The sequence below is a fragment of the Canis lupus genome, chromosome 6, assembly GCF_048164855.1.
Source record: "Canis lupus baileyi chromosome 6, mCanLup2.hap1, whole genome shotgun sequence".
Taxonomy (NCBI): domain Eukaryota; kingdom Metazoa; phylum Chordata; class Mammalia; order Carnivora; family Canidae; genus Canis; species Canis lupus.
The window spans coordinates 44456828-44484744 of NC_132843.1; the positions used below are offsets into that span (position 1 = coordinate 44456828).

The following is a 27917-nucleotide window of genomic DNA, read 5'->3' on the forward strand; positions in this document are numbered from 1 at the left end:
AAGATGGCAAAATTGAGGCTGGGAGGCCACTGTAGGAATCAAATCAGTGCCCCATGTGACCCTGAGCTAGGGCCATCACTGTGGTGGGCAGAGGAAGGAAAGGAGGTGGAGATGCCAGTGCTTGGAAACTGTCCACGTGGGTGGTGGGAGGAAAGGAGGTAAAGAGGATGCCCTGGTCTCTAACCTGGCAAACCCAGGTAGAGTTTGGTGTAGTGCCTTTCAGAAAGACAGCCAATCCAGCAAGAGGAGCTAACAGCAGAGGCACAGGGATAGGGGAGGGAGGAGGGCAGGTGTAGACCATGAATTCTGTTTTGCACATGTCAAGTGTGAGGTGCTTGTGGGAGCATCCAAGTGATGTCATCAGAAGGGGTCTGGTCATATGGGACTGAGTCTCAAGAGAGATTTAAGGAGGAAATTGAGACTTGAAAACTCAGAACTGTTTAGCTGACAGCTGATGCTGTGGAAAGGGGAGTAGTTAGTAGAGGGAGGGGCTGGAAACGAAGATAGGAGAGTGCGGAGAGAACCCTGTGGAACAGGCTGGGCAGAGCTGGCTGAGAAAAGAGAAGCCAGCGGCTGTGACTGACAGGGAGAGAAGTCGGAGGAGCTCTTGGAGAGAAAGATGTTGTAGAAACCAAGGGAGAGAAAACGTTTCAAGAAGGAAGTCAGCAGTTTCCCGTTGCAGAGAGATCAGTTAAGATGAGGACTGAAGTTTAGATTGATTTCAATAATGAAGCATTCTTTTTTTTCTTTTTAAGATTTACTTATTTATTTTTTAAAGATTTTATTTACTTATTCATGAGAGACAGAGAGGCAGAGACACAGGCAGAGGGAGAAGTAGGCTCCATGCAGGGAGCCTGAAGTGGGACTCAATCCTGGGTCTCCAGGATCAGGCCTTGGGCTGAAGGTGGCGCTAAACCACTGAGCTATCCGGGCTGCCCATAATGAAGCATTCTATAGCGAGCTTTGCTAGAGCACCTTAGGTAGAGTGATGAGTGCTGGATCTTTTTTTTTTCTTTAAAGATTTATTTATTTTATTTTAGTGAGAGAGCATGAAGTGGGGGAGGGGCAGAGAGAGGGAGACAAGCTGACTCCTCACCGAGTGCAGAGCCCTTGTTGGATTGATCCCAGGACCCCAAGATCTTAATCTGAGTGGAAGGCCTAGGAGTCAGAGGCTTTGTGAGATGAGCCACCCAGGCGCCCCTGAGTGCTGGCTCTTTTAAAGAAATTTGGCTGCGAATAAGAAAAGAATAGGGGGCACCTGGGTGGCTCAGTGGTTGAGCATCTGCCTTCAGCTCAGGTCATGATCCTGGGATTGGGTCTTCACGGGCTCCCTATGGGGAGCCTTCTTCTCCCTCTGCCTATGTCTCTGCCTCTCTCTGCATCCCATGAATAAATAAATAATCTTAAAAAAAATGGGATGACAGAGGGATGTAGGTGGTTGGTTGGTTGTTGTAAAGAGATAGAAGCTTGGGAGTCAGTAATGATGCAGATTTAAAGATAGGTCAGGGAGAGGGTTATTAGTGAGTGAGGTGAAGTTTCTAAGAAGGTGAGAGCAAAGGAATTAACCTGAGTCCTGGGGTGGGCAGTTTTCCTCTGAGACTGTTGTGAGTTGTCCCACGAGCCAAGTGCAAAGTCCCCTGCCAGTAGAAGGGCCTCAATATGGAAGCACATATACATATGCCAAAGCACGCGTAATACTACTTTGATGTCACAGTACCCTAATTTTTTTTCACAGTATCCTAATTTTTTAACTCACTTTCTGAAAAACAGCTTAAAAGAAATCACAGTTTAATACAAAACATACTGACCATGTGTACATTAAAGCATAGCCTTCTAGAAGCTCCAGGTGTTCTAAGGTGAGTACGTAGGTACATATAAATGAGGTAGAAGAAGTGAAACATTTGCTGTACAAGTTGCCAGTGTGCACCACTCAGAAGTGGCCTGCCAGTGCTGGGCCCTCGTGGACGAGACTGTCCACTAGGCTGTGGACCTATACTTTTCTTTGAGGGATATTCAGTATACTTCACGCTCCCTGTCCATGAGGACCTGCAAACGGGCCTCGTGATTCCTACCATGTGTGGAATGATGTCATACGCGATCTAGTTTGTCTGCAGTCCTCCTGCAGCACTGATGTTCCCACAGTGGAGGGACAGGTTGACCCACCAAGTGTGGTGACTTGTGATCATTGCCTGTGGTGGCCCTCTGTGATTTTGTCTGCAGGTTTTCTCAGCTCAGGCTTTAGTCATTAGTCTTAACACTTGTGGCCTGCCAAAATTATTTTCTTGAAAATAGCTATTGCCTTTTTTAACTTATTTTTTAAAGCTTTATTTATGTATTTATTTGAGAGAGAAAGAGAGAGAGAGAGAGAGAGAGAGAATGAGCAGGAGGGGCAGAGGAAGAGAGAGAATTGCAGGCAGACTCTGTTGAGTGTGGAGCCTAATGCAGGGCTCAATCCCAGGACCCTGAGATCATGACCTGAGGCAAAACCAAGAGTTGGACGCTCAACCAACTGTGCCACCCACATGCCCTTACTTAGTTTTTTTAAGCAGGCAGATACTCCCTACCTAATCTCCCTCTGCCATTTGCTCAGCTTATGGTGCTGAGCATAAGCTTTCTGTTGCAAAGACTTTTATTTCATTCTGGCCTGTTTCCCCTCCCACAGCTCTCATGTCCTAGTTCAACAGCTCTGCTCACAGTACTTTGAGGAAAACTTGTGATACACAAGGCCTTTAATTGTGTCACACAGTTGATTGCCGTGTATACCTACAAAAATTATATTGTGGTGTGCTGGAATGACTTAGTGTGTTGGAGCAGATTTTTATGAGCATATTTTTATATTTGCCCATATAGTGATCATATCTGCTGTAATATTGTAGGTTAAGATACAGATGTGCTGGATTGGTTTTGGGAAGTAGTAATGACTCCTTTACCACCTACCTGTATGAAAACCAAAGTCATTTTTTCCCAAGACCAATATTTCCTTCCTTCTATTGTAATTAGTTTTCTCATTCTGCAAGTTAACAATGTTAATAAATACTGAATAGTTGGCATGTTTTCTCAAGTATGAAAATAAGAGCTTATACTTAATGTGTAAATTACAGCTGAACATAGGTCCAGACATATGGTTATTAGTGTTGCTTAAATCACTGGGATTTCTTGTCAGTGTTGTCACAAATGTTCTCAAAGGGCTTTCAAATTTGCTTCCCTTTCTGTCCCCTGTAAATAAAATAAATACAGTTTTAAATGCATGATTTTCAAATTTATGTGGCTCTTTACCTGGAGGTTCATGTATAAACAGCAAAGACTAGTACTGAGAAGTCCAGATGCACTGGGCTTGCTTAGATGCCTCATGGTCTCTAAACATTTGGTCTAGTGTTTCTGGCAAAGAGCCAGCAGCAATTTATACTTTCCATGCAACTATTAGCTCATTCTCTCCCTTCTCAGACCATGGTCTGCAAAATGTACTCATAAGATACTGAATTTGAATTGCAAATTTCTGTGTGAATATTATTTTACAGTCAGGAAAGAAACCAATGGGGAACATTTCCCTAATTTGTTAGCAAGCTGTACACATAATTTGTAACTGATGCTCATTTTGACCATATAGTCATCAGTATTCTGCAGGATATGGAAATGCCAATATTCTCGAATCTTTCTTTTTTTTTAATTGAGATCACTTTATTAACCTACATATTTTCTATTTTTCTTAAATTAAAAGCCCGTTTAAGTGTACCATCACAAGATAACAAATGGTTTTTATTTTATACTGTGTAAAATTGCCTATTTCAAAGAAGTATATAATCTCAGAAATTTGTGTACTAATTATTACTTTCCTTTTGACGGCTTTGTAGTAAGCAGGTGGTAGAGTAGTTGAGATCAAGCTGTGAGTCAGTGCAGGAAATTATGATGACCGTGTGTGTGTGTGTGTGTGTGTGAGTGATTGAGTGTTCACTCCAGAATAATACTAGGTTTTTCTTCTCCGTCTGTGGAAGGGGAAAGAGAGTGAGAGAAAGAAAAATATAGGTTTTTGCTCCTCATTTTGTGAGGCATCTGTGCTTGTACTTCCGTTCTGCCAATTGTAGTATTGCTTATTGATATCAGGAGAACAAACCTCCAGACACAGGAGAGAAAAGCAGTGGAATGAAAGATCAGCGGGTGAGGATGGCCTTGCCAGAGTGTTAAAGTATCTGAGACTCTCACTCTTTAAATTAAAGTCAAAGCCAAGGCTTGAAGTTTCCTCTAAGCTCAGTTTTAAGGTTGGACAAGTTACTATTTTTATAGGTGCACTTCATGTGTAAAGAGACTTCTGTAGAGGAATCATGCCCACAGAGTTGATAATTTAAGAAATTAATCACATATTCTCCTTGATAGCTTTTGCTCTCTCCCTTGACTAGTATCCTCTCTGTTCACATCCTAACATAGTTAACTTCACTGTCTCGCTTTTTCTCCTATAGTCAGGATCAGTCACCTAAGTTTTGAATATCATCCAAACATCCCTTAAATTATGGAGGAGCACATTCAGTCACCAAGATGGCTTCTTTCAGAGCCTTGTACTTAATCTTGCTAAGGTAGGGTTGTTTTCTCCCCATAGGCCCACACACATATTGTGATAAATATACAAGCGATTCTCAGGACACCTGGGTGGCTTAGTTGGTTACGTGCCTACCTTTGGCTCTGGTCAAAAACCCAGGGTCACCATCTCCCTTTGCCCCTCCCCTTGCTCATGCTCACTCTCTCTTGAAAATAAACAAACAAAATATTAAAAAAATGCAAGTGATTCTCACCATCTGCACTGATCATTTGGGAATTACTTTGAGCAGAGTGGCTCCCTGTATTTGTAATATTTGCAAATGGCTCCTACTTGAAAAAGCCTTCCATGTGTAACTCCTGATCTGGGTTACCCACAGTTATTGCTATGGATCCCTATTGGTGAGTTCATGGTTGCTACCGAGGGTCAAGTAAAAACCCCTTTTGCTATTAGCAGCTATGAATAACGACATGTTTACTGAGCATTTACTATGTACCACACACTGTGCTAAGCACTTTACTTGAATTATCTTATAAAATACCTGTTTGCAGTCATTGTCAGTGGGTGGCAGATTTGCACAAACCATCCAATCTGCAAAGAAAATATACTATTAAAGTATAATTTTCAAAATGTTAAAACCTAAATCTCATAGAAATACAGACTATAATGTCTATAATGTGTCAGTGATTTATTAACTTATTAACAAGGTAGCCAGTGAAGATTAATGGTGGTTCTAAGAGTGTTCTGGCATTAAATAACAATTTTGGACTAAGATTGGAGAGACAAAGCTGGTAATGTTCTGCAGGCAGTAAAACCAGGACTTTTGAGCTTTCCTTTCTGTGGGCCAGAAACCTACAAGTTAACCTATAGCTCCAAATGTCTGGACTCTAATGAGATAGTAAATAACAGCATCAAACCAGGGACATTATTCTAGAGTATTAAACCTTGGGCAAGCCCATTTTATGGTACCTAGTACCACACTGAAAGGGCATGTGACTCTCTTTTCTCATGTTTTGGATAGTTTTGATAACAATGGCTTCTTTAAAAAATTTTATTTATTTATTTGACAGAGAGAGAGAAAGAAAAAGTGAGCTCAAGCAGAGGCGGGGTGGTGGGGCGGCAGGCAGAGGGAGAAGGAAAAGCAGATTCTCGCTGAGCAGGGAGCCCAATGTGGGGCTCGATCCCAGCACCTTGGTATTATGACTAGAGCTGAAGGCAGCTGCTTAACCAACTGAGCCACCCAGGCGCCCCTCAAAATTTCATTTTTAAAATGAAGTATAGTTGACACATGGTGTGACAGTAGTTTCAGGTGTACGACAGTGACCCAACAACCCTATACATTATGTTCTGCTCACAAGTGTAGCTGCCATCCATCACTGTACAATGCTATTGTAATATCGTTGACTATACTCCCTGTGCTATGCCTTCTATGTCTGTAACTGGAAGCCCACACCCCCCAATCCCCTTTACCCACTCCGTCCATCCCCCTTTCCCTTCCACTCTGGCAACCATCAGTCCATTCTTTGGAACAGTGGCTTTTTTATAATATGTAACTGAGTTACTTTTCCTTCCAAGCCTCCACCTCAGGGGGGACAAGGAGGGGTGAAGGGGAGGAATGGGCAGGAGCCAACTCATGCTGTCTCTGTTCCTTCTGGTTTGATCTGTTTCTTTCATGTAGCTCAGCTTTCTTCAGGTAAATGCTCAACCTTTTTTGCATTTTCTCCTTCACTTACTCTCATAGAGTGGGACCAAGTCTGTCTTCTCGTCTTTTTTTTTTTTTTTTTTACATTTTTATTTATTTATGATAGTCAGAGAGAGAGAGAGAGAAAGAGAGAGAGAGAGGCAGAGGGAGAAGCAGGCTCCATGTACCGGGAGCCTGATGTGGGATTCGATCCCGGGTCTCCAGGATCGCGCCCTGGGCCAAAGGCAGGCGCCAAACCGCTGCGCCACCCAGGGATCCCATGTCTTCTCGTCTTTACTTGTATCTGTGCCAGGTGGTTTAGCTAGTCTGGTGAACTGGCCTTGCCTCTGTTCCTGTGATCACTCCACACTGGCCTCATTCTTCTACTTCCACTCATCCTTTCCATGTGTCCACATGACCCCCTGGATTACGGAAAAGCTCCAGATCCCCAGCACGTGGTACGTGCATGGCTGTAGGGGGCAAGGAGGCCACTGCTGGGTTTTACTTCCTGTTCTGTGTTGGTCATGGTTTTGAACCAAATGGGAGGCTTCACTTAAGAGCTGTTATTCTAAGACCAGACTACGTATTAGAATCACCTAATGGCGCTTTATAAAAAAATGGCTAATGCCCAAGGACCTCATCCTAGACCAATCAGAATGTCTGGGGTGGGGCCAGGCAGTAGAATGTTCCAAAAGCTTCCCAGGTGATTTGAATATTTGGGTAGGCTCAGTGAGGTGGGTCATCACCAGTGCTGGGGTGCTTGTGCCTCCCTAAACCTTAATTGTTAAAACTGATGTTTAAGGGATTTAGAAAACACATTTTCTCCTGAAAAAAGGTGGGTTTTAAGAATGTGGTCTTGCTGTTGACTTAAAATAATGATTTCCAGGTGTCAAAACTTAATATCAAGTCTTTCTCTTTGTAGTTCTGTTTCAACAAACTTAAACATCACTTAGACAATTGGATGCCTTTGACAAAAAAACAGAGGCAGAGTCCAGGATAAGGAAACACAAAAAGAGCAAATCTGATTAATATATTTCAAGGATAATATTCTCATAACTTAGTGTTGTCTCCATGTTAGAAGTGTGGTAACAATGTGGAAAGGTTTAGTATAACTTGCTCAAGGTCAGTTGGGAAATGATGGAACTGGATTTCAAACCAGTTCACTCTGGGCCTGTTTGGATATGGAGGTCAGTTCTTCTGGCATCTTGACTTAAGAGATAGAATGTCAAATATGTTTTTAGAAAATATAAACTATTAAATAGTGATTAGAGTCATGGGCTCCTACTACAGAAGCCTTTAAACTTGTAATGAAATTGTAAAATGAAATCTTTAGCTCATCTGACCTAATTACTATTCAAAATACCATTTATATGAGAAAATGTATCTTAAGTTCAGGACAGTTGTAGACTTTAAATATCAAACTTTTGGAAATTGTTTTTATTAATATTTTATAACCTGTTAATATTCATGAAGTTCTAAAATGATTGCTGCTTTTTAAAATGTGGATTTTATTACCTTATATCTTGAGGTCAGATACTTTCCAAAGATAGGCAACTCCAATTTTATAATGAAAGTCAATGGAAGAAAATTTTTCCATTTGAATTTGGAAGAAGTTTGATTATCAAACATTTGTGAGGCTACAGATCTACTCGTTAGTTACAAATTTTGTGTCTGGTATGTGCCAGGCATGATGCTAGGTGCTGAATATATAAAGACGAACAAAAACAGTGTCCTTTATTCACAGTTGTTTTGGTAAGCTATTAATTACTACATACAAATTTCTAACATAAAGATTTTTTTTCAGACATTCAGGGAATTGATAGTAATCAAGCACTGATTTTCTCAGAATGTGAGAACTGACCTTGTGTCATCCATAGAAGTTTACCTTGAGTGAAAACTTGGGGGGAATAATTTATATAGCAAATTTCATGTAAATTTTAACTTCTCAAGACTGTGGAAAATATTTGCTGGTAAGAGGCAGGGTTTGTCATTGTCACATTAAAGACAAGTGCTGGCAAGTGCCACAAAGCAAGATTTTATTAATATCCTTTATTAAGATTTTTTTTTGTGGAGTGGAGGCTTTGCTTTAGGTTCAGAAACCTTTAGGTTCTATCCTCAGGGGATAGAAGTTGTGTGCACATTTCATGAGGGGGTTGGAATTTACCTTGTAGACCAGGTGGTCCTGGGAAGGTGGGTGTGTAAGTGCTGGTCACAGGCAGGCTGAGCCTCTGAGCCTGCACCTTCTTTGTTCTGCCGTTGTGATGCAGTAGCAGATGCTGGATGCAGAAGGACTGCAGTACTGGCCTGTTGGGAAATCCTAATCAAACGGCCAAAGGAGCGCTGATGTACAGTATCTGACAGCCTTGTACATGTGAGCCACCTGTTCACCAGCACATTTCACACTGGCTCCAAAGAAGCCATTCAGGCTATAGATGATGTGGGACACACCTCTGTTAGGAGGATGTCACATCTAAGAGATATTCATAGTCTTGTTTTTCCAGAGTGACTTACAGTGTTTCATTTTCGTGCAGTTTACTATTTTACTTAAATACTGATGTGTAAAATTTAAACACTTAATTGGATTTAAAATACCTCCTTTTGTTATATTTTAATCAACAATTGGAAGCAGAATGTTATGAATGGCGTATCTGAAGGCTATACGTAGGTCACAGTTGTCCTGGGGTCTGAAATCTGGAATGTGCTTTGGTCTTTGCTTATGGTTGTGTAGTGTGAAGAGTAGGAGATATAAATTTTGAAGATGTAGCAAGCAGGGATCCTGGTAGATTCTGTGAGGGCTCCAAGTTCTATGCACAAACAGTCTTGTGCTTTTGATGTCACAGGTTTGGCAACGAGATTCTTTTCTGTTCCACAGAAGCAAGTGTCCTTAAGGGACCACGGTACCAGAATGTTTGAAATTTGGCTCATACTGGCTAATTTGAGATCTCTGGTTACCAAAATAAGGCATATACAAGGACACAAGTATATATGAACAGGAGCACCATTTATATATGAGCAAAGGAAGCTTTCCTGGTGCTGATTGTCGGCAGGAAAGGAAAAGGATGGAAAGAAGGCAAGATAGACTCCTTGAGCATACTGGAAGTTCAGTCCAGTTAGGGTAAGGATTCTGAGGGCCTATGTTTTTGTCCAGGTTGAAAGTTGAGGGCAAGGCTTAGGAGAGAAGTCCTGTGGGGTTAATGTTCATTGCACACAGATGTTCCAGATAGTAGGTTGAGCCATTTGCTTATAATAGCTTGGTTAAAAAAAAAAAATAGCTTGGTTTTACAATCCAAGTCATCTTATTATATTTGATTTAGAAAGGTAGGTGCCTTGGCCAAGATTACTGCTGCAGTCTGAACCCAGAGCCCAGAAGCCTGACCACTGTTTTATTTTCTATGGGGCTACATGTTTCCTCAGTAAACTTGAGATTTTTAAGGAGACCATTGTTGAGCAGAAGAATCCGATTTTCCCTGTCATGCGCTCCTGTGTCAGGAAAGGTGTAGGAAGAGGTTAAGTTCCAGTCTCTCTTAAGGAATGAATTGGAGCTATGGTTTGCTGGAGGGTGGGAGGACATAGAAAGTATTGACAGTCCAAAGACTCTGGGGTATTTCATTCTTGTCTGGAGAGAGAGGTTGGAGCTTCAGTTTTACCTGACTTCAGAATCACACAAACCAGAACCATTTACAATATTTTCTAGGCAGTTTTTGTGGACTGTTTAGTTATTTTAGTCACGAATACATTTTCACCATTTTCCCCCATAACATATGTTGAAGCAGAAGTCTCATCTGCTGGAAGCACTATTAAAAGTGCTTACATAACAATAATGTTGATACAAAAGATAATTTGTAACCAAACAGAGAAGTTTAACCACTGTACTTCATTTATCTTCATCTGTCTGGAATGCATGAAAAGAAATATTAAAAAATAAGGGGAAGTGAGAAAAAGAAAAATGGATTAGCTCTTTGGGAAACATAAAAAATATGGTTGGGTGGGGCATCTGGGTGGCTCAGTCATTTAAGCATCCGACTTGGTTTCGGCTCAGGTCGTGATCTCAGGGTCGTGAAATCAAGACCCCCGGTGGGCTCTGCACTCAATGCAGAGTCTGCTTAGGATTCTCTCCCTCTGCCCCTCCCCTATCTCTTAAAGAGATAAATAAAATATAAATTAAAAAAAATTTCTATACTTTATTTATTTTCATGATTTTCTTCTTTCTTTTCTTCATTTCTCTTAATTGGTTTCAGGTTCTGGTAGCATCCAGCACCTGTGTGTGTCATCCTCTGATGTAGGAGTTCTTTTCCTATTTGCCTTTTAACTGACTAGTGTTAAGCTTTGTTTCCATAGCATTCTATTTACTCATATCTAGAGGCTTCTTTTTTCCTGAATGTCTGTGTTCAGGAATCAAAACTTCTTTCTTTTTATTTCCCTCCACTACTTTTTCAGTGCTTAAGCACACACCGGTCATGCACATAGTATGCAGTTAGAAGGCACATTCACGTGGTGATATATCCATTCATATATTCTGCTGACACATTTTGAGTACCCTTTATGTGCCAAGTATTGGGTATGTGCTAGCTTCTCAGGATACAAAGAGGGCAATGATATAATCCCATGTTCTTAAAACACTCTCTTATAGAAGGGAAATGTCTGTTTAAAAGAAAAACATTGTAGTGTATTACGATCAATATTAGAATAGAGCTTTCTTCATCCATGAACTAAACATAAAAATACCCATCTCATAGAGTTACAACTGGGGTTATAAATGTATAATGTCTGGAAAGCACCAAGCCATAGGTCATCAGCAAATGGCAGCCATTATTATCCATGAAGTATAGTGGATTCATAAAAATGAAAGAGATCGAATTTCCCTGCCGGTTTAGTAAAGAATCTCAAGTGAACCCAGGAGGCAGGATATGCCACCATCTTCACGGTAGCTCTGATTCCTTCTTACCTTTCTGGTACCCAATTGTGAGGTAGAGTTTAATTCTGAAATGTATCTCTTCAAGGACTCCTAAGTGTCTGTGAATTCCTAGAGGGCAGGTGATTTCATTCTAAGTATCTTTTCTTCTCTGTGGTCTTTCTGAAACCTGTAAGTGAAGGTGGCTCAGTTGGTTGAGCATCCAACTTTTGATTTTGGCTCAGGTCATGATCTCAGGTTTATAGGATCGAGCCCCGAGTAGGGGTCCATGGTGGTGGGGAGGCTGCTTGGAATTCTCTCTGTCTCCCTGTGTCCCCACCCTGGCTCCACCACTCTTGTGCACTTCTCTCTCTTAAAACCTGTAAACGTGTGTTGATTGAATTCATGTGTAGAATAGATAGATAGGCTCTAGAAAACACCTCTGTGGGATATTAGTGTGAATTTAATTGCTAGATCTTTGCAAGTATAATAGCCAAAGCTCTGAGGAAGAGAGGCATCCTTCCACTTGCAATGGTGGGACTGATTGTCTTTTTCCTAGGCCATGTGTTTGACAACAAGGACTGATCAAATGCAGGTTCAACTATAGGATGTGATTAGGTGTTGCACTATGTGATAAGTGCAGAAACAGAAGAGGAGACCAGCAGGGGTCAGTTTAATACCAGCTTAAATTGCAAGCACAGTATGTGTTCCTTCTGTGTAAAGTGGAATGAAAATATAAACAAAAATATAGTCCAAATGTCATCTTTTTTATTTCGAGCTATAGCAAAGAATTGCCAAAAATTTAGGTAACAATCTTCAACCATTTTTGTTGGATGATAAAGACTACTAATGAGATAGATTATGAAAAGCAGGTAGTTTAGCTGTCCTCTAACAGGGCAGCATAGGACTTTCAGCCAAACTTATTTTCCTCGCCAACTGTTTTGTATTGATACTCTCTAGAAGATGCCTGGAAATATGATGTGTATTTATTTGATCTTAGTTACTTGGTGAGCTTTTTATAACATAGTACTTTAATCTGTGACTCCCCCCTTTTTTGCTGGCTAGCTATAAACTAGCACTAGTCATAGCTTGCATATGAAATGTCAGTATTTCAGAGTTACGTTTATAATAAGAAATAGGACATGAAATGATTATTCCTGGGCACTACATTTTAAATAAAATAACAAAGGAATATGTATAGAATGGCAGCAGGTTATCTTCGAGGACTACGATGGACTTTTCTTTGCAACCTAGATGTATGGGGTTGGCATTTATAAAATGAGGTTCCCAAATGCTGAGAACACAAGGTGTGTTAAAACTCAGAGTCCTGCAGGCTGATCTTAGGTATTGAGAATAAGTGCTCTTAGCAGATGGAATAGTTTTTTAGATGCTTGGGTTTAATATTCCCCCCACCCCCACCAGCCCAGTAGTGGCTCCTTGTAACTTACTGTAACTACTGGACTATAGATTCTTATGTTGAGACTGGAGAATGATGGACTGTTTGGCCTGGAAGACACTCTACTGGTTATAAGTCACTCGTTTGATGGCAGGCTGTGTGATGCATCATGGGCAGGGCTGTTGCTGGCAAAGTACTTCCGACATCCTACATTGTTCTTTATCCATGTCACCCACACTGTCTTTTTCCCTCCATCTTGTATGCTTGCCTGTTCATTATTCGACATATTTGAGTTTCATGCTAAATGTATTGGAGCCCTGGAGGACCTGCCTTTGTCTCACATTATATGTCTTTAGTTGTAAAACAGAACTCCATGCACAAAATGACTGGTTACAGCAGGCTTCCACCTGGACTTTAAGTGGCTTTTTGGGATTGTCATGAGCCATGTCCACCAGGGCTAGGGCCAAGAGAGTGTGTGGCTCTTCGGAAGGGGATAGGGCACTGGCTTGAAAGGACAGTAGGTAAATCCTACTCCTTGCAGTGTTCTTGGGATGATCGTGAAGTCTAGTGATCCATGTGTGTTAGCACTTCAAGGCTTGGAGATGCTAGACTCTTATGGAAGGGCACAGGGCAGCATTACTTACTCACCTAAGAGGTAGTTATATGTCTGGACAACAGACAGGCAGCTCTGCCTAGCACTTGTGTGATGAGAAAGCCTGCTTTGTTTGGTGCATTAAGGTTCTTTCTTTTTAACCATTTAATTATCTCCTCTGTCTGTATTAACTGTCTATTTTTTTAAAAAATTTTATTTATTTATGATAGTCACCCACAGAGAGAGAGAGAGAGAGAGAGAGAGAGAGAGAGAGAGGCAGAGACACAGGCAGAGAGAGAAGCAGGCTCCATGCACCGGGAGCCCGACGTGGGATTCGATCCCGGGTCTCCAGGATCACGCCCTGGGCCAAAGGCAGGTGCCAAACCGCTGCGCCACCCAGGGACCCCTTAACTGTCTATTTTGAGTGACAAATGCCCACAAACTTACTGGCTTAAAACAACATATATTTATTGTATCTTACAGTTTTGGTGATTCTAATAGTTAATTTACTTCCATATTATCTAAATTTTACCTCTGATACGTTCTTCCTTTGGTTTTATTATTCTAAGTTTCACACCTATCTGAGCTTCTTATAATGCCTCTTTTCTTTTCTTTTCTTTTCTTTTCTTTTCTTTTCTTTTCTTTTCTTTTCTTTTCTTTTCTTTTCTTTTTTCCTTTCCTTTCCTTTCCTTTCCTTTCCTTTCCTTTCCTTTCCTTTCCTTTCCTTTCCTTTCTTTTCTTTTCTTTTCTTTTCTTTTCTTTTCTTTTCTTTTCTTCCTTTTCTTTTTCTGGAAGGAACAGAGGACTATAGTTCCTTGCTCTCAAAAACAAAACAAAACAAAACAAAACAAAACAAAACAAAAACAACCCACTAATGTGAGCACATTGACATTCAACCCAGGGTTTCATCCTGGGGCTGTTGCTTCAAATGTTACTGGATGCTGAGTCCCCCATTCTCCAAATGTGTCTGTTTATTTTTTGTTTAAAAATAACTAAATTAGGCCTAATAGTTTATTTTTGCTTTTGTTTCTCTTGCCTTAGGAGACATATCCAGAAAAATGTTGCAATGGCTGATGTCAGAGAAATTACTCCCTGTGCTCTCTTCTAGGATTTTTATGGTTTCAGGTCTCACATTTAGGTTTTTAATCCATTTTGAGTTTGTTTTGTGTACAGTGTTAGAAAGTGGTCCAGTTTCATTCTCTCACATGTAGCTGTCCAGTTCCCAGCACCATTTATTAAAAAGACTATTGTATTAAAAAGACTATCTATTCTCATTGTATATTCTTGCCTCCTTTGTCATAGACTAATTGACCTTATAATGATGGGCTTATTTCTGGCCTCTCTTCTGTTTTTGTGTGAGTACCATATGGTTTTGATTACTACAGGTCTGTAGTATGTCTTGAAATCTGGGATTATGATACCTCCACTTTGTACTTCTTTCTCAGGATTGCTTTGAGTGTTCAGAGTCTTTTGTGATTCCATACACATTTTAGTATCATTTATTCTAGTTTTGTGAAAAACGATTTTGGGATTTTGATAGGCATTGCACTGAATGTATAGATTGTTTTGGGTAATTAATTCTCCCAGTCCATGAGCATGGAATATATACTTCCATTTGTTTGTGTACTCTTCAATATAACATTAACATCACAATATTAAAAGGATTAAAGTCTTATAATGATAACAGAGAAGTCATTCAATTTACTATTTATTGAGTTGTTAATAGGTGCTACTGTCACATTAAGTATACCTAGTAAGTAGAGAGGAAGATCTGGAAAGGGTGATATCCATCAAACAGCAAACAGAGGGAACTAGGAGGCTTCTGGAGAGAGCTAGGATTTACCCCTGGGCCTTCAGGGTGTGCTTCAGATTGGTACACAGTGGGATGTAGCAGCATAGACAAAGGGAAGGTTTTATTAATTAGGTACAGACAATATAGTTATTCTTCTTTTTTTAAGATTTTATTTATTTATTTGTGAGAGAGAGAGAGAGAGAGAGGCAGGCAGAGACACAGGCAGAGGGAGAAGCAGGCTTCATGCAGGGAGCCCAACGTGGGACTCAATCCCGGGTCTCCAGGATCATGCCCTGGACTGAAGGCGGTGCTAAACCACTGAGCAACCAGAGCTGCTCAACATAGTTGTTCTTTATTGATTCTAATGTAGTAAAGAGAATTCGTGCATTTTTATTCTTCAGCTACTCCAAATTAACCAAGTTATCTCACCAGCGGTGATGATTAAAATTTGGACCATTTTATTGATATGATTCTCAGTTGATAATTGCTATTTTATTAAATATGGGAGAAATGACAGAGAAAGAGAAACTTAAAAACTCCAAGGTATCTGGAGAGCAATCCAAGTGTGTGTTATTTTATATCACCTTACCCCTGGGAATGGTGAGTATGTGAGGCCTGTCCTCTTGTTAACCAAAGACAAAGGATCTTGCTCCTTTAGGGGCCGACAGGACAAGGAAGAGGGACCTTGGGCTTGGGCCGAGGATATAGTCTGTTGAACTGAGGAGCCAGAAGAGAACTTCCTAAAAGCCTACTTTCAGTTCACTTAGTATTCTTGTGCCTGCAACTCTGTGCTCAGCTGTGTGAGGTACAGTCTCTGCCTTGGGTTTACAGTCCAGGAAGAGTATCTCAGTCCTTGTAAGAGATACAGAAAAAAAAAAATGGTTTGAAGATATATGGGCATAGCTTCTGGTTGGATCGTGAGGAGAATTTGAGATGGCTTAGAAGCCTGTGACATTGGAGCTGTTTTTTTTTTTTTTTTTTTTAAGATTTTTACTCATTTTGGAGAGAGAGAGAAAGAGATCATGGAGAAGGGAGTAGGGCAGAGGGAAAGCAAGAGACAGTCCCAAGCGGACTCTGTAGTGAGCTCAGGGCGCAACACTGGGCTTCATCTCATGATCCCAAGACCAAGACCTGAGCAGAAACAAGAGCCAGATGCTCAACCAGCTGAGCCATCTGGGCACCCCTGGAGCTCATTCTTAGACAGTGAGGGAGATTTCCACAGACCAGAGAGGAGACTTTCTCATGTCAACAGCGAGTTCTTTGGTTAAGAGCTCTTTCTGTAGACCAGGAGCAGTTTGCTGGCATTTGAGAAGTGTGCACAATGAAAATACGAGAATATTTCCCCAAAACATTATTCATGCTTTAGGGATTTGCCCACGGACTGGAAATAATCAAATAACAAAACATAATTTTTTCTACTTTCAGATGTGGGTCCTGAATATGTATTTGCAGCTGCTTTATCAACTGATAAAATTTCAGTTCATCAGCTTCAGTTCATATGTTAATACATGATTATTAGCTTTGTTAAATTATCTAGGTATATTTATAATTGTGATCCTCCTTCTCCCTTTGGCCAAGTATATACTCAGTAATCTCTAGCCTGGTTTGGATTTAGGCTATGCAAATTTATTTTAATATTGTCTTATTCTGTCTTTAAAAGGCAGGCAAATATTCTGATAAAAGGTTGCAAAGTGAGTTGTGTATTATTTAGTGCTAAATACATATTTCTGTAACTTTGGGGCAAGACATTTGTGAGATTCATAAAATTGAATATTACTATTCATAAATAAAATTGCCCCTAGAGTCATTTAATGGAAGAGAATTAAGAAACCATAGAAAATGAATGAGAAAAGGAAAATATTATTTTCTGCAATTTATATTGTTTACTTGGGATTTTACTCTAGTTTGAATTTTCACTTAAAAGGATATTTTATTTTTCTCATTACTTTTTCAGAGACTAATATAATATTCTCCTTACATGAAATAAAATTGTTTGTAAAGGTTTTGAGTCACAGTAAAATTATTTAACAAGAATTTATTGAATAATACCCTGTTTCAGGTCCTTTTTTGGACACAGATGAATAAGTGATATTTCCTGTCTTCATGGACTTTATTATCGGCATACAAAGACTTACTATAAAGATTAGTTCTCCAGGAGTAGTGTGAACAAGATAGTTTGGGGATGCAGCAGACGGAAGTGTTAATTCTGTTAAGATGGTTTGGAAATGGCATTTGCACTGGTCCTTGCAGGATGAACATGACATTGCCTGATGGAGAAGAGAAGATAGGTTGAAAGGGAAAGGTATGGCATTCCTGGTAGAGGTCTTCCCCTGCCCTTAAAAAAAAAGAAAGCTGAGTTTTTTAGGGATCATAGCTTTGCTATATGGTGAGCAAAAAGTTGATCAGATGCCCATTGTAGATGGAACAGCTGGTAAAAGGGGCTTGTATGATCCCCTGTGGAAATGAGATGTTCAGCACACAGAAGGACTTGAAACAGCTTGAGGTGTCTTGAGAAACTAGCTCAAAATTTTAAGGAGGTAGTCAGTTGCATGTGCTTTTTTATAAATAGCCCATGTGTGGACCTTGAGAGTTAACATTGGTGAGACTGGCTAATGTAGGACAGAAGGGTCTCAAACCCAATACCTTTGGGAGTATTTCTCCCAAATGGAAGTAATTCTCAGGTACTTTCACATAATCCTACTTAAAAAGTAAGCACTGTGGGAGTATTTTCTGTTGATCCTTTGGTTCATCGAGATGTCCCTGTGGGAGAAGGCTTATCTCAGCTGGACAATAACTCATTTATTAAGATATGTGACGGTCATTAAAGGCCACCATGTTTCTTCCTCCTGCTTACTTGCTGGCTTTTCATTGTTATCGTGTTTATATTGAGGCTTGCTGACATGCAAAATCCCAAGACCTATCATCTTTGAAGGATGTGTTCATTCCGTAATCCCCATCACCTGTTTTGCCCATTCCCTGACCCCTTCCCCTCTGGTGCCCATCAGTTTGTTCTCTAGAGTTGAGAGTCTGTTTCTTGACTTGTTCTGAAACGTTTTTTTTTAAATACTCAGATTTATCACTACATTTTGGATTTGCTCATGCCTTTGGAAGAAATTGATATTTTCTTTTTAAAAGGAAAAGGCATAATTTGTTGAGGGAGTATAGAATCATATAGAAGGAACTTAGCAATTTTCCCACTTTTACTATTATATCATCAGCAGTTAGTGTGAATGGTAATAGGAAAAGTGTGTGTGTGTGTGTGTGTGTGTGTGTGTGTGTGTGTGTGTGTTAAGCAGGATGTTGTTAAGATAAACAAATAAGGTGATTTTTCTGGAATCGCACATTATGGAGATCTGCATTCAGGAGCAGGCATTTTGCTGCATACTGAGAAGCTTTAAAGGTTAGAGAATAGGAGGGTGACCAGTGTCTTACCTGCTGTACCCCGTAGGCACCAAGACTGTACCCCTTCCCTACTTCTTCCTCCAACATAAAGTCGATATTTAATAAGCCCTAGTAGTGAGCTGGGCATGTACTAAATATTTTACATATGCCATGTCATCCTCACAATGATCTCTGAAGTGGGTACTAGAAGAGATTGTAATTCTATATGCACTTTACAACATAGGAAGAGAAGTTCAAAAAGTAAAGTAACTTCCTCAAGACAAGGCAGGTTAGAAATGGTAGAGGTGGCATTTAAACTCTTCTGTGTCTGACCATAAAGTAATCCATGCATTGATCTTTTTTTTTTTTTTTTAAGATTTTTTTTGAGGCAGAGAAAGAGAAAATTCCTACATACAAGCAGAGAGGGAGGGGCAGAGGAAGAAGTAGAAACAGGCTCCCTGCTCAGGTGAGGCTCCCTGAGGCTGGGGTCAATCCCAGCACCCTGACAACATCACCTGAGCTTGAAATCAAGAGTAGGATGTCCAGCCTACTGAGCCACCCAGGTGCCCCTCCATGCATTAATCTTTATATTACATAGCTTTCTTATTTTCCATTTTTGGCATATACTCTGCATTATGCCTTGAGTCTGTGAAAAATCATTAGAAGTCCATACTCACATGATGTTTGCAGTCGAATGGGTATTCCAATCACACACTCCTGAAATAATTAGATTTTGTGTGGTAGTTTATTTACACACTAGGTTGAGTGAAATATGCATGATGCGCATACCGTTCTGTACTTTGTCTCTATAATTGTATGAGTTTGAGGTGTAGGTATTTGCCACCTGATATGGGTTTCCTGGATGCCCGTAATCAGTGAAATAATTTACCTTTTAAAAAATAATTTAAAAAAATATATGTTTTAGTGTTGAATCACAAGATGTTTTAAGATAATATAATAGGGGCCAAATAGCTATTTAAATGTTCATTTTGTGGAGAAAAGTAACTTACTTAGTTAAGCAAACAGTTCAATGGACCTTCTTCACAGAGATCTTGCTGTGGACTTGGAAGTGTCCTGGAGTCAGGGACTGGCTGTGTGTGCAGTAAAAAGAAATAGACATGGAAGGTGGACACTGTGCTGAGCACAGGGCCTGGCACATACAGAAAGTTCTAAGGAAATATTTATTAACTGAAAGGAAGAATAAAGTTGAAATTGTGGCCTATTTCAGTATATGTGCTGCCGAAGCGAGCACTGTGGCCTATTTCAACTGGTCAAATTGGTCAATGCCTCCAAGTTTGTTTCTTCATCTGACATAAAGGGTAGTAAAATCCACATCAGAGGTATGTTGTCAAGATTAAATGAGTTAAAATATGAGAATATGTCCAGGACTGTGCCTGGCACATATTAGATAATCATTGTTAGTCAAATAGTGTTAAATAAATAACACATTATCCCTGTTCTCAAGGAGTGTTAAAGGTTAGGACTGGTGATTCTTCTGTGCTGTTGAGGTTGGACTTCACTTGTCATATTCCTATATTTGCTTTCAAATACTGTCTGAGCTTCAGTGATCATCCAAAGGGTTTTTGGACTGTAAGAAGAAAATACACATATACAAACAAACACACCCAGCCACTCCCCAGGTTCTGCACTCCTATCTCATTCTTCTCCTTTTGTTCTAGGAGTTCACACACTATTGCTTAATACCATCAAGTCGTTTTACATTTAGATGCCCTCTGTAATAGCATGAGAACATGGGAAATGAGCAGACGCAGCAGAATTATATTACCGGATAAAACTTTGAATACAGAAGGAGATGTATAGGTATTGAAATTTCAACAGCTAATTTTTCACTCAGTTCTGCAAACAATGTGGTTCCTATAAATAGATTTATTGCATTTTTCTTTCCTAATTGAAAATTGACAGACATGAATCTGAGTGATAGCAAAGGGATATGATGTTCATGTGACATAGGCTGCTGTTTGTGCTCGTCTTTATGGATGCCACTCATTTTAAAGTGCTTTTTTCCCTCTCTCTCAATAGGAAGAGAAAATGATGTGTTTTTCCTTCCAGAAAACAGTGAACTGATTTGTTTTGGTCCCTATCACTGTTTTCGTGAAAAATTGCTAGTGTGAATTGTACTAGATGCAAAGTTGTGTTTTTACTTACTAAGGTCAATTCCTATCTTAATAATGTGTTCTGTGCTTTGTCCCTTTTCAGAATTTATTTAAAAATTTTGATCTCTCAATCATTTCTTATATAATTGCTTAAATCCCATAGGTCACATTGGCCTTTCTAATATATTTTTTTTAAAGCAGGTAGCCTTTTTTTTTTAAGATTTTATTTATTTATTCATAGAGATGCAGAGAGAGAGAGAGAGAGAGAGAGAGAGGCAGAGACACAGGCAGAGGGAGAAGCAGGCTCCATGCAGAGAGCCTGAGGTGGGACTCGATCCAGGGTCTCCAGATCACGCCCTGGGCTGCAGGCGGCGCTAAACCACTGTGCCACCGGGGCTGCCCTCTAATATGTTTTTTGAATGTCTTTGACGATGATCCTATCTTTAATGCCCAACCCCCTTTTCTGAAGTTGGAATCGAATCACCATTAAAGGTAAAATTGTATGATCATATGGTGACATTAAAAAGCCAGATATTTATTAAACTTAAACTGCTACTTTCTGGCACATATTTTCAACCCTTTAGCAATACTTTTCAGTTAAAATTGAAATGTCAAATAACATAAAATTTAAAACACACATTTGGTTTAGTATTGCCATCACATGGTATTAAATATTAAACATTAATTTATTTCAAGCTGTTGGCAGGTCACAGTGATTCAGTGTTTAATGAAAAAAATATTCTCTGCTTGATGACTTCTATGTATTGTAATAGAACTGTGTGTGTTTATTTACTATAGATTAATAGGCTTTGTTCTGCTGGTGTGTACTTAAATGATTTATAAGTCATATATGAATATGCCTATTTCAGACATAATCTGTAACTGAAATCTACAAATTCTGTAACTTTTGGGAAATTTCTCTTTGTTTCTTTTATTAAAGAAATGTTTATGAAAAGATGCCTCTACCTCATATATGCTACATTCTGTACAGTAACCAAGGCAGGCCTCATGAAAACCAGGTGCTTTGTACCCAGTGATGAGTTTAATATCTGAAGTAAAATCTTGCTATACATGTCTGAAAAGAAGGCTGCTTTAAGTAAAGGGAATGAATCTAAAGTGAATAGAATGTGTGCTACTTGGAGCAGAAGTAAACAGGAATCTTTAACAGAGAATAAATCTATTTCATTGTATTTTAGGATCAGTGTAGGTGGGTGTATGATTTGTTCATACCACTAACTGTGTCACCCTGGAAAGTTACTAATATCTCTGTGCTTCAGGTTTTTTTGTTTTTTTTTTTTTAAATCTGAAAAAGTAGGCATAGCAGTATTTCCTGTGGAATTGTACCTGGTACTTAGCAAACACCACAGAAGTGTTATATTTTGTTATTAATATAGATCACGTGTTTGATCAGTTCTTCAGTAGGGTAGAGAATTGGGAACAGAAGGATGAGCCATTCAGAATCAACTGAAATAGCACTGTTTAAGGGACCTCCTTAGGGATCCCAGCTGGAGCTTGTTGCACTTGAGATGAGCCCCAAACACAAAATGATAACATTTTGTTGAAGGTATTTTATATATACAGCTTACCTATAAAATATCTCAGGAAAGATACTACCATTTGCAGTCAGCTTGGTTATTTTTCATTATCAGAAAAAATGAAGGTCCCACATCCCACTCCCAAAACCCAAATGCGGCCAACACAATTGTTGCCTCCAACTCAAATAGATTACCAGTCACTCAAATCTGTTTTGGTTTTACCAACTGATTTTTCTTTTAAGAAACCACTTCTGAAACAAACTTATAATATCTATATGTAGGGTATATTTAATTTCTAGAAGAGCTTAAGATAGTTGGCTTTTAGGATTTCATATTAGTTTATTGGTCTCATAAAGCTATTATCATTTGAAATGTGGCTGCTTTTTTATTGAGGTATAATTGATATATAACATTGTATTAGTTTTAGGTGTACAACATAAAATTCAATATTTGTATGTATTGTGAAATGACCACCACAGTGTAAATTAGTTAACATCTGGGACTATAGTCAGAAATTTTTTTTTCCTGTGATGAGAACTTTTGAGATCCATTCTGTTAGCAACTTTCAAGTATGCAATACACTATTATTAACTATAATCTGTTATGCTATACATTTTATGCCATATATTATATCACCAGGACTTATTTATTTTAGTACTGAAGTTTGTACCTTTTGATCTGTGTCACCCATTTTGCTTCTCCCTCCTACTTCTCCCTTTGGCAACCACCAATCTATTCTTTGTATCTATGAGCTTGGGTTTTTTGTTTGTTTGTTTGTTTTGTTTTGGATTTCACAAAAAAGTGAGATCATACAGCATTTGTCTTTCTTTCTCTGACTTATTTCACTTAGCATAATGCCCTCAAGGACCATCCAGGTTGGTGCAAATGGAAAGATTTTCTATTTTATGACTGAGTAATATTCCACAGTGTGTTTGTGTATCAGATTTTCTGTATCCATTCATCCATTGATGGACATTTATGTTGTATCCATATCTTGGCTATTGTTAATAATGCTGCAGTGAACATAGGGGTGCAGATATCCTTTAAAATTAGTGTTTTGTTTTCTTCGAATATATAGCCAGAAGGGGAATTCTTGGATCCTATAGTAGTTTTCTTTTTAATTTTTGAGAAATCATTGTATTGTTTTCCTTTGCGGCCACATCAATTTACATTCCCACCAGCAGTGCACAAGTGTTTCCTTTTCTCCACATCCTCATCAAAGCTTGTTATTTCTTGTCTTTTTGATAATATCCATTCTGTTACACTCACAGGTGTGAAGTGATAGCTCATTGTGATTTTGATTTGCATTTTTCTAATGATTAGTGATGTTGAGGTTGAGTACCTTTCCCTGTATCTGTTGACCATCTGTATATCTTCTTTGGAAAATGTCTGTTCAGATCTCTGCCCTTCGTGTGTGTGTGTCTGTGTGTGCACATGCTATTGAGTTACATGCGTTTTTTATATATTTTGGATATTAATTACTTATCAGTTCTATGATTTGCAGGTATTTTCTCCCATTGAGTAGGTTGCCTTTTCATTTTATTGATGCTTTCCTTTGCTGTGTAGAAGCTTTTTGGTTTTATGTAGTTCCACTTGTTCATTTTTGCTTTTGCTGCCTTTGCTTTTGTTGTCAGATGGCTGCCTTTTAGAAGTTTGATTTAGGGGAGTCATATTTACAATCCAAAGTGTTATAATCATTTTTAAAAGTGTCTACCAACTTTATTCATTTATTGTTTTGTTCAGTAGAATTCTAAGTGCATGAAAACAGCTTTAAGAAAAGGATCTTCAGGGCATGCTTCAGTTGATGAAGCATCTGCCTTTGGCTCAGGTCATGATCCCCGGGTCCTGGATGGAGTTCTGCATCAGGCTCCCTCCTTTAGTGGGGAGCCTGCTTCTCCCTCTCCCTCTGCCTGCCACTCCCCTTGCTGTGCTCTTTCTTTCTCTCTGTTAAGATAAATGGATAAAAATCTTTAAGAAAAGGAACTTAAATTGTAATTTAATTTCCAACTCAAGACACACATGACTTTGCTACCATTTTGTAGTGTTAAAAGCTGATTGACTATTTCGGATGTTATCAGTGTTCTGTTTCGGAATATTCCAGATGCATTTAATGTAATGATGTCTTACTGGTTTTCTGTAAACTTATGTGTTTAGTCTGGTGGAGATTTATTTTTTAAAATAATCTCTTATGAAATTTGAATGTTATCTGTCTTTATACCTAGCTTCTGTGAAAAAATACCTGCTTTGTGTACTCTAGTTTTGCAGTCACTAAAAATAGTGTTTTGAGCTTAGTTGATTTCTTTAAGTAGATGTATTGTGACAGTCAAATTTGTCAAGAAAGAGTTGAAATGTGGGTATTGGACTATGAAAATGAGATTTCAAAGGCGTGACAGTAGACCCAGAGTGAGGGTAGATTAGACAGGACCACCAAAGTTGTAGAGAGTGTATTAGACTGGGGGATCCATAGGAGGGACATAAGGATATAGAAAAGTCCAGTTTTCCATTTTAGATTTCATAAGGTTTTTGAGACAGTTTTGCAGGTATGTATCGAAAGTGAAAGAGGGGAGCAGGGTTGGTGGGAAAATGAAGGAAAGGAATACATTTTGAATTTATCCTGTAAGCACTTAAAATCATTAAACTGTCCAGAATGCATCATGCCAGAGGTGGCTCGGCTTGAAAGCAAGCTAACATGGAGCAGATACGAGTACCTGGGGGAACTGCTGTCAGCAGAAAAGACACATAGTTTATTATAAAAAGGACAAGATCCCTTATCTGAGAGAGAAATAACCTGAGAGTTCATAGAACATGGTATCTAAGAAACAGTTGCCAAAGCAGATATTATAATGAAAAGTAAGGGCAGTAGACTTAATGTGATATTATCTTATTATCTGATAAGAAAAGCTGGTTTTGGAAATACATACACATACACGTGCACACAACACACACACTTTTTTGTTTTTTTAAGGGGAAGAGAAGTATAGTTTTGATGTTGCTTTAGGTAAAACTTTATCATGCTGCACAGTGATTCTCAAACATGCCTTGAAATTAAGATTTTTATAAGACCTATTTTTTCTGAAATATTTTCCACAGTGCATTGCAGAAATTAAAAAAAATTTAAATGACTACATAAACTCCATGATGGGTATCTTCCTCAGGAATTGAAGCCTGGAAATAAATTTTGTGTTAATTTTGTATCTTTTCTACATTGTGTATGGAATAATGAGTAACTAACACCTCTATTTTTGTTGTCCTTCACAATTTTCGCATCTGTTTTATTTATTTATTTATTTATTTATTTATTTATTTATTTATTTATTTATTTATTTATTTATTTATTTATTTATTTATTTTTGCATCTGTTTCATGATCTCAATTGATTCTCAGAACCACACCATGAATCAGGTGGATGGTTTCCTCATTCTTGGAGCACCATGAATCAGGTGGATAGTTTCCTCATTCTTGGAGATGTGGCTTTATGGTCCAGGGTTTCAGAGCCCCATGGCAAAGTGATCACGGATGGTGAAAAAGAGCATTGGGAAGCGCTGGAGCAGCTCTGATTTAGGAAAATAAGAATTTCTGTGCCGGTCAGTAATTGATGTTGGAACAAACGAGTCTGGCTTAGCTTTATCAGGGGAACCATGCAGGATAGCCAGTCTTTGTGAAGTTGCGAAAGCGTGCACTTAGACCTAAAAGGAATTGAATTTCTAGACTTAGATAAATTTGTTTCTGTATACTGATTTGGCCAAAATGACTTACTTTATAATTATTGTCTCTGTGTTCAGAGAAGTTTCATGTTGGAAAGAAGAGCAATTTTTGGATGTGACAAGAAGATTTTAAATCTTTTGAAATCTTTTCATCATCCAAAAATCAGTGCGTCAGAGCCCACCATCTGTTTTGTGATCAGACTTTTCCTGCAGCTAATTAATTACATTGGTGAGACGGCATGATTTGAAATAAGCTCAGCAACAGTTGGGGAAACTGACAAGTCATCAGTTCTTGTCTTATTGGCCCCAGCTCGCTTTCTTGTGGTGGTTTCTCAGTTCCATGAAATGATTTACCCACAAACACCTTATCAGTTGCTCAATCTGTTAATCTTTTACTTCAGAATCTATTTTCAAAGGAGATACTCTCACCCCCCATGAACTATTTTAATTGATTCCCAGATTTTCTGTCACAAGAATGAATCTTCCTGGTGGGAGGGATTTTGGTGATGAGGGACAGTGAAAGCAGGAAATGGTATGTTTCCATTGCTCATGAAGACATAGTATACTTCTGCGGTAGCATCTACACATCATAGGTACCCAGTCCAGGCAGTAATTATCTAGATTCTGCTACTACCTGAATTCTGTTGGAGGAAAAGACTACCAGAAGAATCAGAGCAAACATTGTAATGCACTACATCAATTTATGTTTTGGAAGAAAATAGGTAACATTTAGCCAGAAGATTGTGTTCATATAGCTTCTGTTTTTTTTTTAAGAAGCATTTTCTTAAACAAAGATCATGAAATGTTCTTGAGAAATGAAATAAAAAAGAAATGAAACTTGAGATTTTAGTGTTGTGCTTGTAACACATGAAGTTTGCAATCTGGGATTGCAAATATTTCCTGCTGAATTGCACGTGGATTTCTAGATGCCATTATGGACTTCAGTCCAGCACCTGGCAAACAGTTACGGTGAACTGTTCATTTTTCAGTGCGGGTCCTCTGTGGTTCAGCGCAGAGTCACACAACACAAGTGGCCAAGCGGAGTCATAGCCCAAATTCAGATCAGATCCATGTGAGTTACAACTCTGGAATCTTCAGGCCTAAGCAGAAAGTTGTTCACCAAATAGCATTTGGTTTGTTAATCCATTTAGTAGTTGGATGTGTAATCTGGATATTTTGACATCTGTAATAACCAAGAAATATACTGAATGTTCTTTTCTTCTTAAACACGTTATAATTGTGGGGGCTCCTGGGTGGCACAGTCGTTTGAGTGAACGACTCTTGGTTTTGGCTCAGGTCTTGATCTTGGGAGGAGCTCCATGTTGGGCTCTGGGCTCAGCAAGGAGTCTGCTAGGGATCCTCTCTCTCCCTCTGCCCCTCCTGCTTGTGCTCTCTGGCTCTCTCTAAAATAAATAAATCTTTTAAAAAAAGTTTCAATTGTCTGAAGAATTGGAATTTAGATGTCTTCACCCTTGTTTAAGGTATTGTAATCATATTTGATGGTGTCATTGTTGGAATCCGGCAAGTTGTGTTTGAACTTGGCAGAAACGCAGTGTCATTTGAGTATCTCCCTGTGCCTCAGTTTCCACATCTGTAAAAGGAGGATGCTAAAAATAGCAATTTCATATGGCTGTTGTGGCTACTGGATAAAATCATAGATGTACAATTAATGCACATTATAAAGTGCTTTAATGTGATATTCTTTTTGCAGTTAATATAATTCATTGTAGAATAGGAAGCTTCAGAACTTCTTTGATCCTAACAAATGCATATTTGGCAATATGAGCAGTTCTATCTTGATAAGTATACTTGTTCTGAAATAATGCAAAGTATTGATTGAACTTCCCTACTTAAGATAATGGCTCTACTTTGGAAGACTTATTACTTGGGATTAGTGCCCTTTCCACCATGACAAGAACCCCAGTTGCTCAGATAGATTCAATTGGACAGTCCTGTAGAAAAATGGATGCTTATATTCTGTGTAGAATCTGACTTGAAGAATTACAGCAGTGACTAGTTCAATATAATAAGTGGATTTCCATGACTACAGTTTATAATAATAAGCTTTATCCAATATAAAGAATACCACTGAACAAAAAATTCAATATAGTTAAAATTTTTTATTTTCCTTTATTTGTACATTATACTATATTTGAGTATCTTCATGATGTTAAGTTTTTTTGGTGCTTTTTTCTTTCTTTCTCTCTCTCTTTTGATGAAAAGAGGATTATTATATAGGCCAGGGTTTGTGAGCTGAAGATGTACAGTTTTGAGCCAAATACCATGGTTATCAGGGAATCAGC

At 38.8% G+C, this 27917-nt stretch overlaps 1 protein-coding gene and 2 long non-coding RNA genes across 9 annotated transcripts in view; 2 read left to right on the forward strand and 1 right to left on the reverse strand.

Annotated features, from left to right (window-relative positions):
* The window catches only part of SMYD3 (SET and MYND domain containing 3), a 796483-nt gene that overhangs the window by 219073 nt on the left and 549493 nt on the right, over positions 1-27917 (forward strand). The gene's annotated exons all lie outside the window — the stretch shown is intronic.
* LOC140635515 (uncharacterized) lies at positions 1815-8996 on the reverse strand. The gene is made up of 3 exons (XR_012032832.1): positions 8374-8996; positions 5070-5119; positions 1815-3216 (listed from the first exon to the last, which is right to left on the reverse strand). It is a non-coding gene; the product is annotated as an uncharacterized lncRNA (long non-coding RNA).
* LOC140635516 (uncharacterized) overlaps positions 6526-27917 on the forward strand; it is a 98029-nt gene continuing 76637 nt past the window's right edge. The window contains exon 1 of the long non-coding RNA XR_012032833.1: positions 6526-9324. This is a non-coding gene — a long non-coding RNA (uncharacterized lncRNA). The remainder of the gene's footprint in view (positions 9325-27917) is intronic.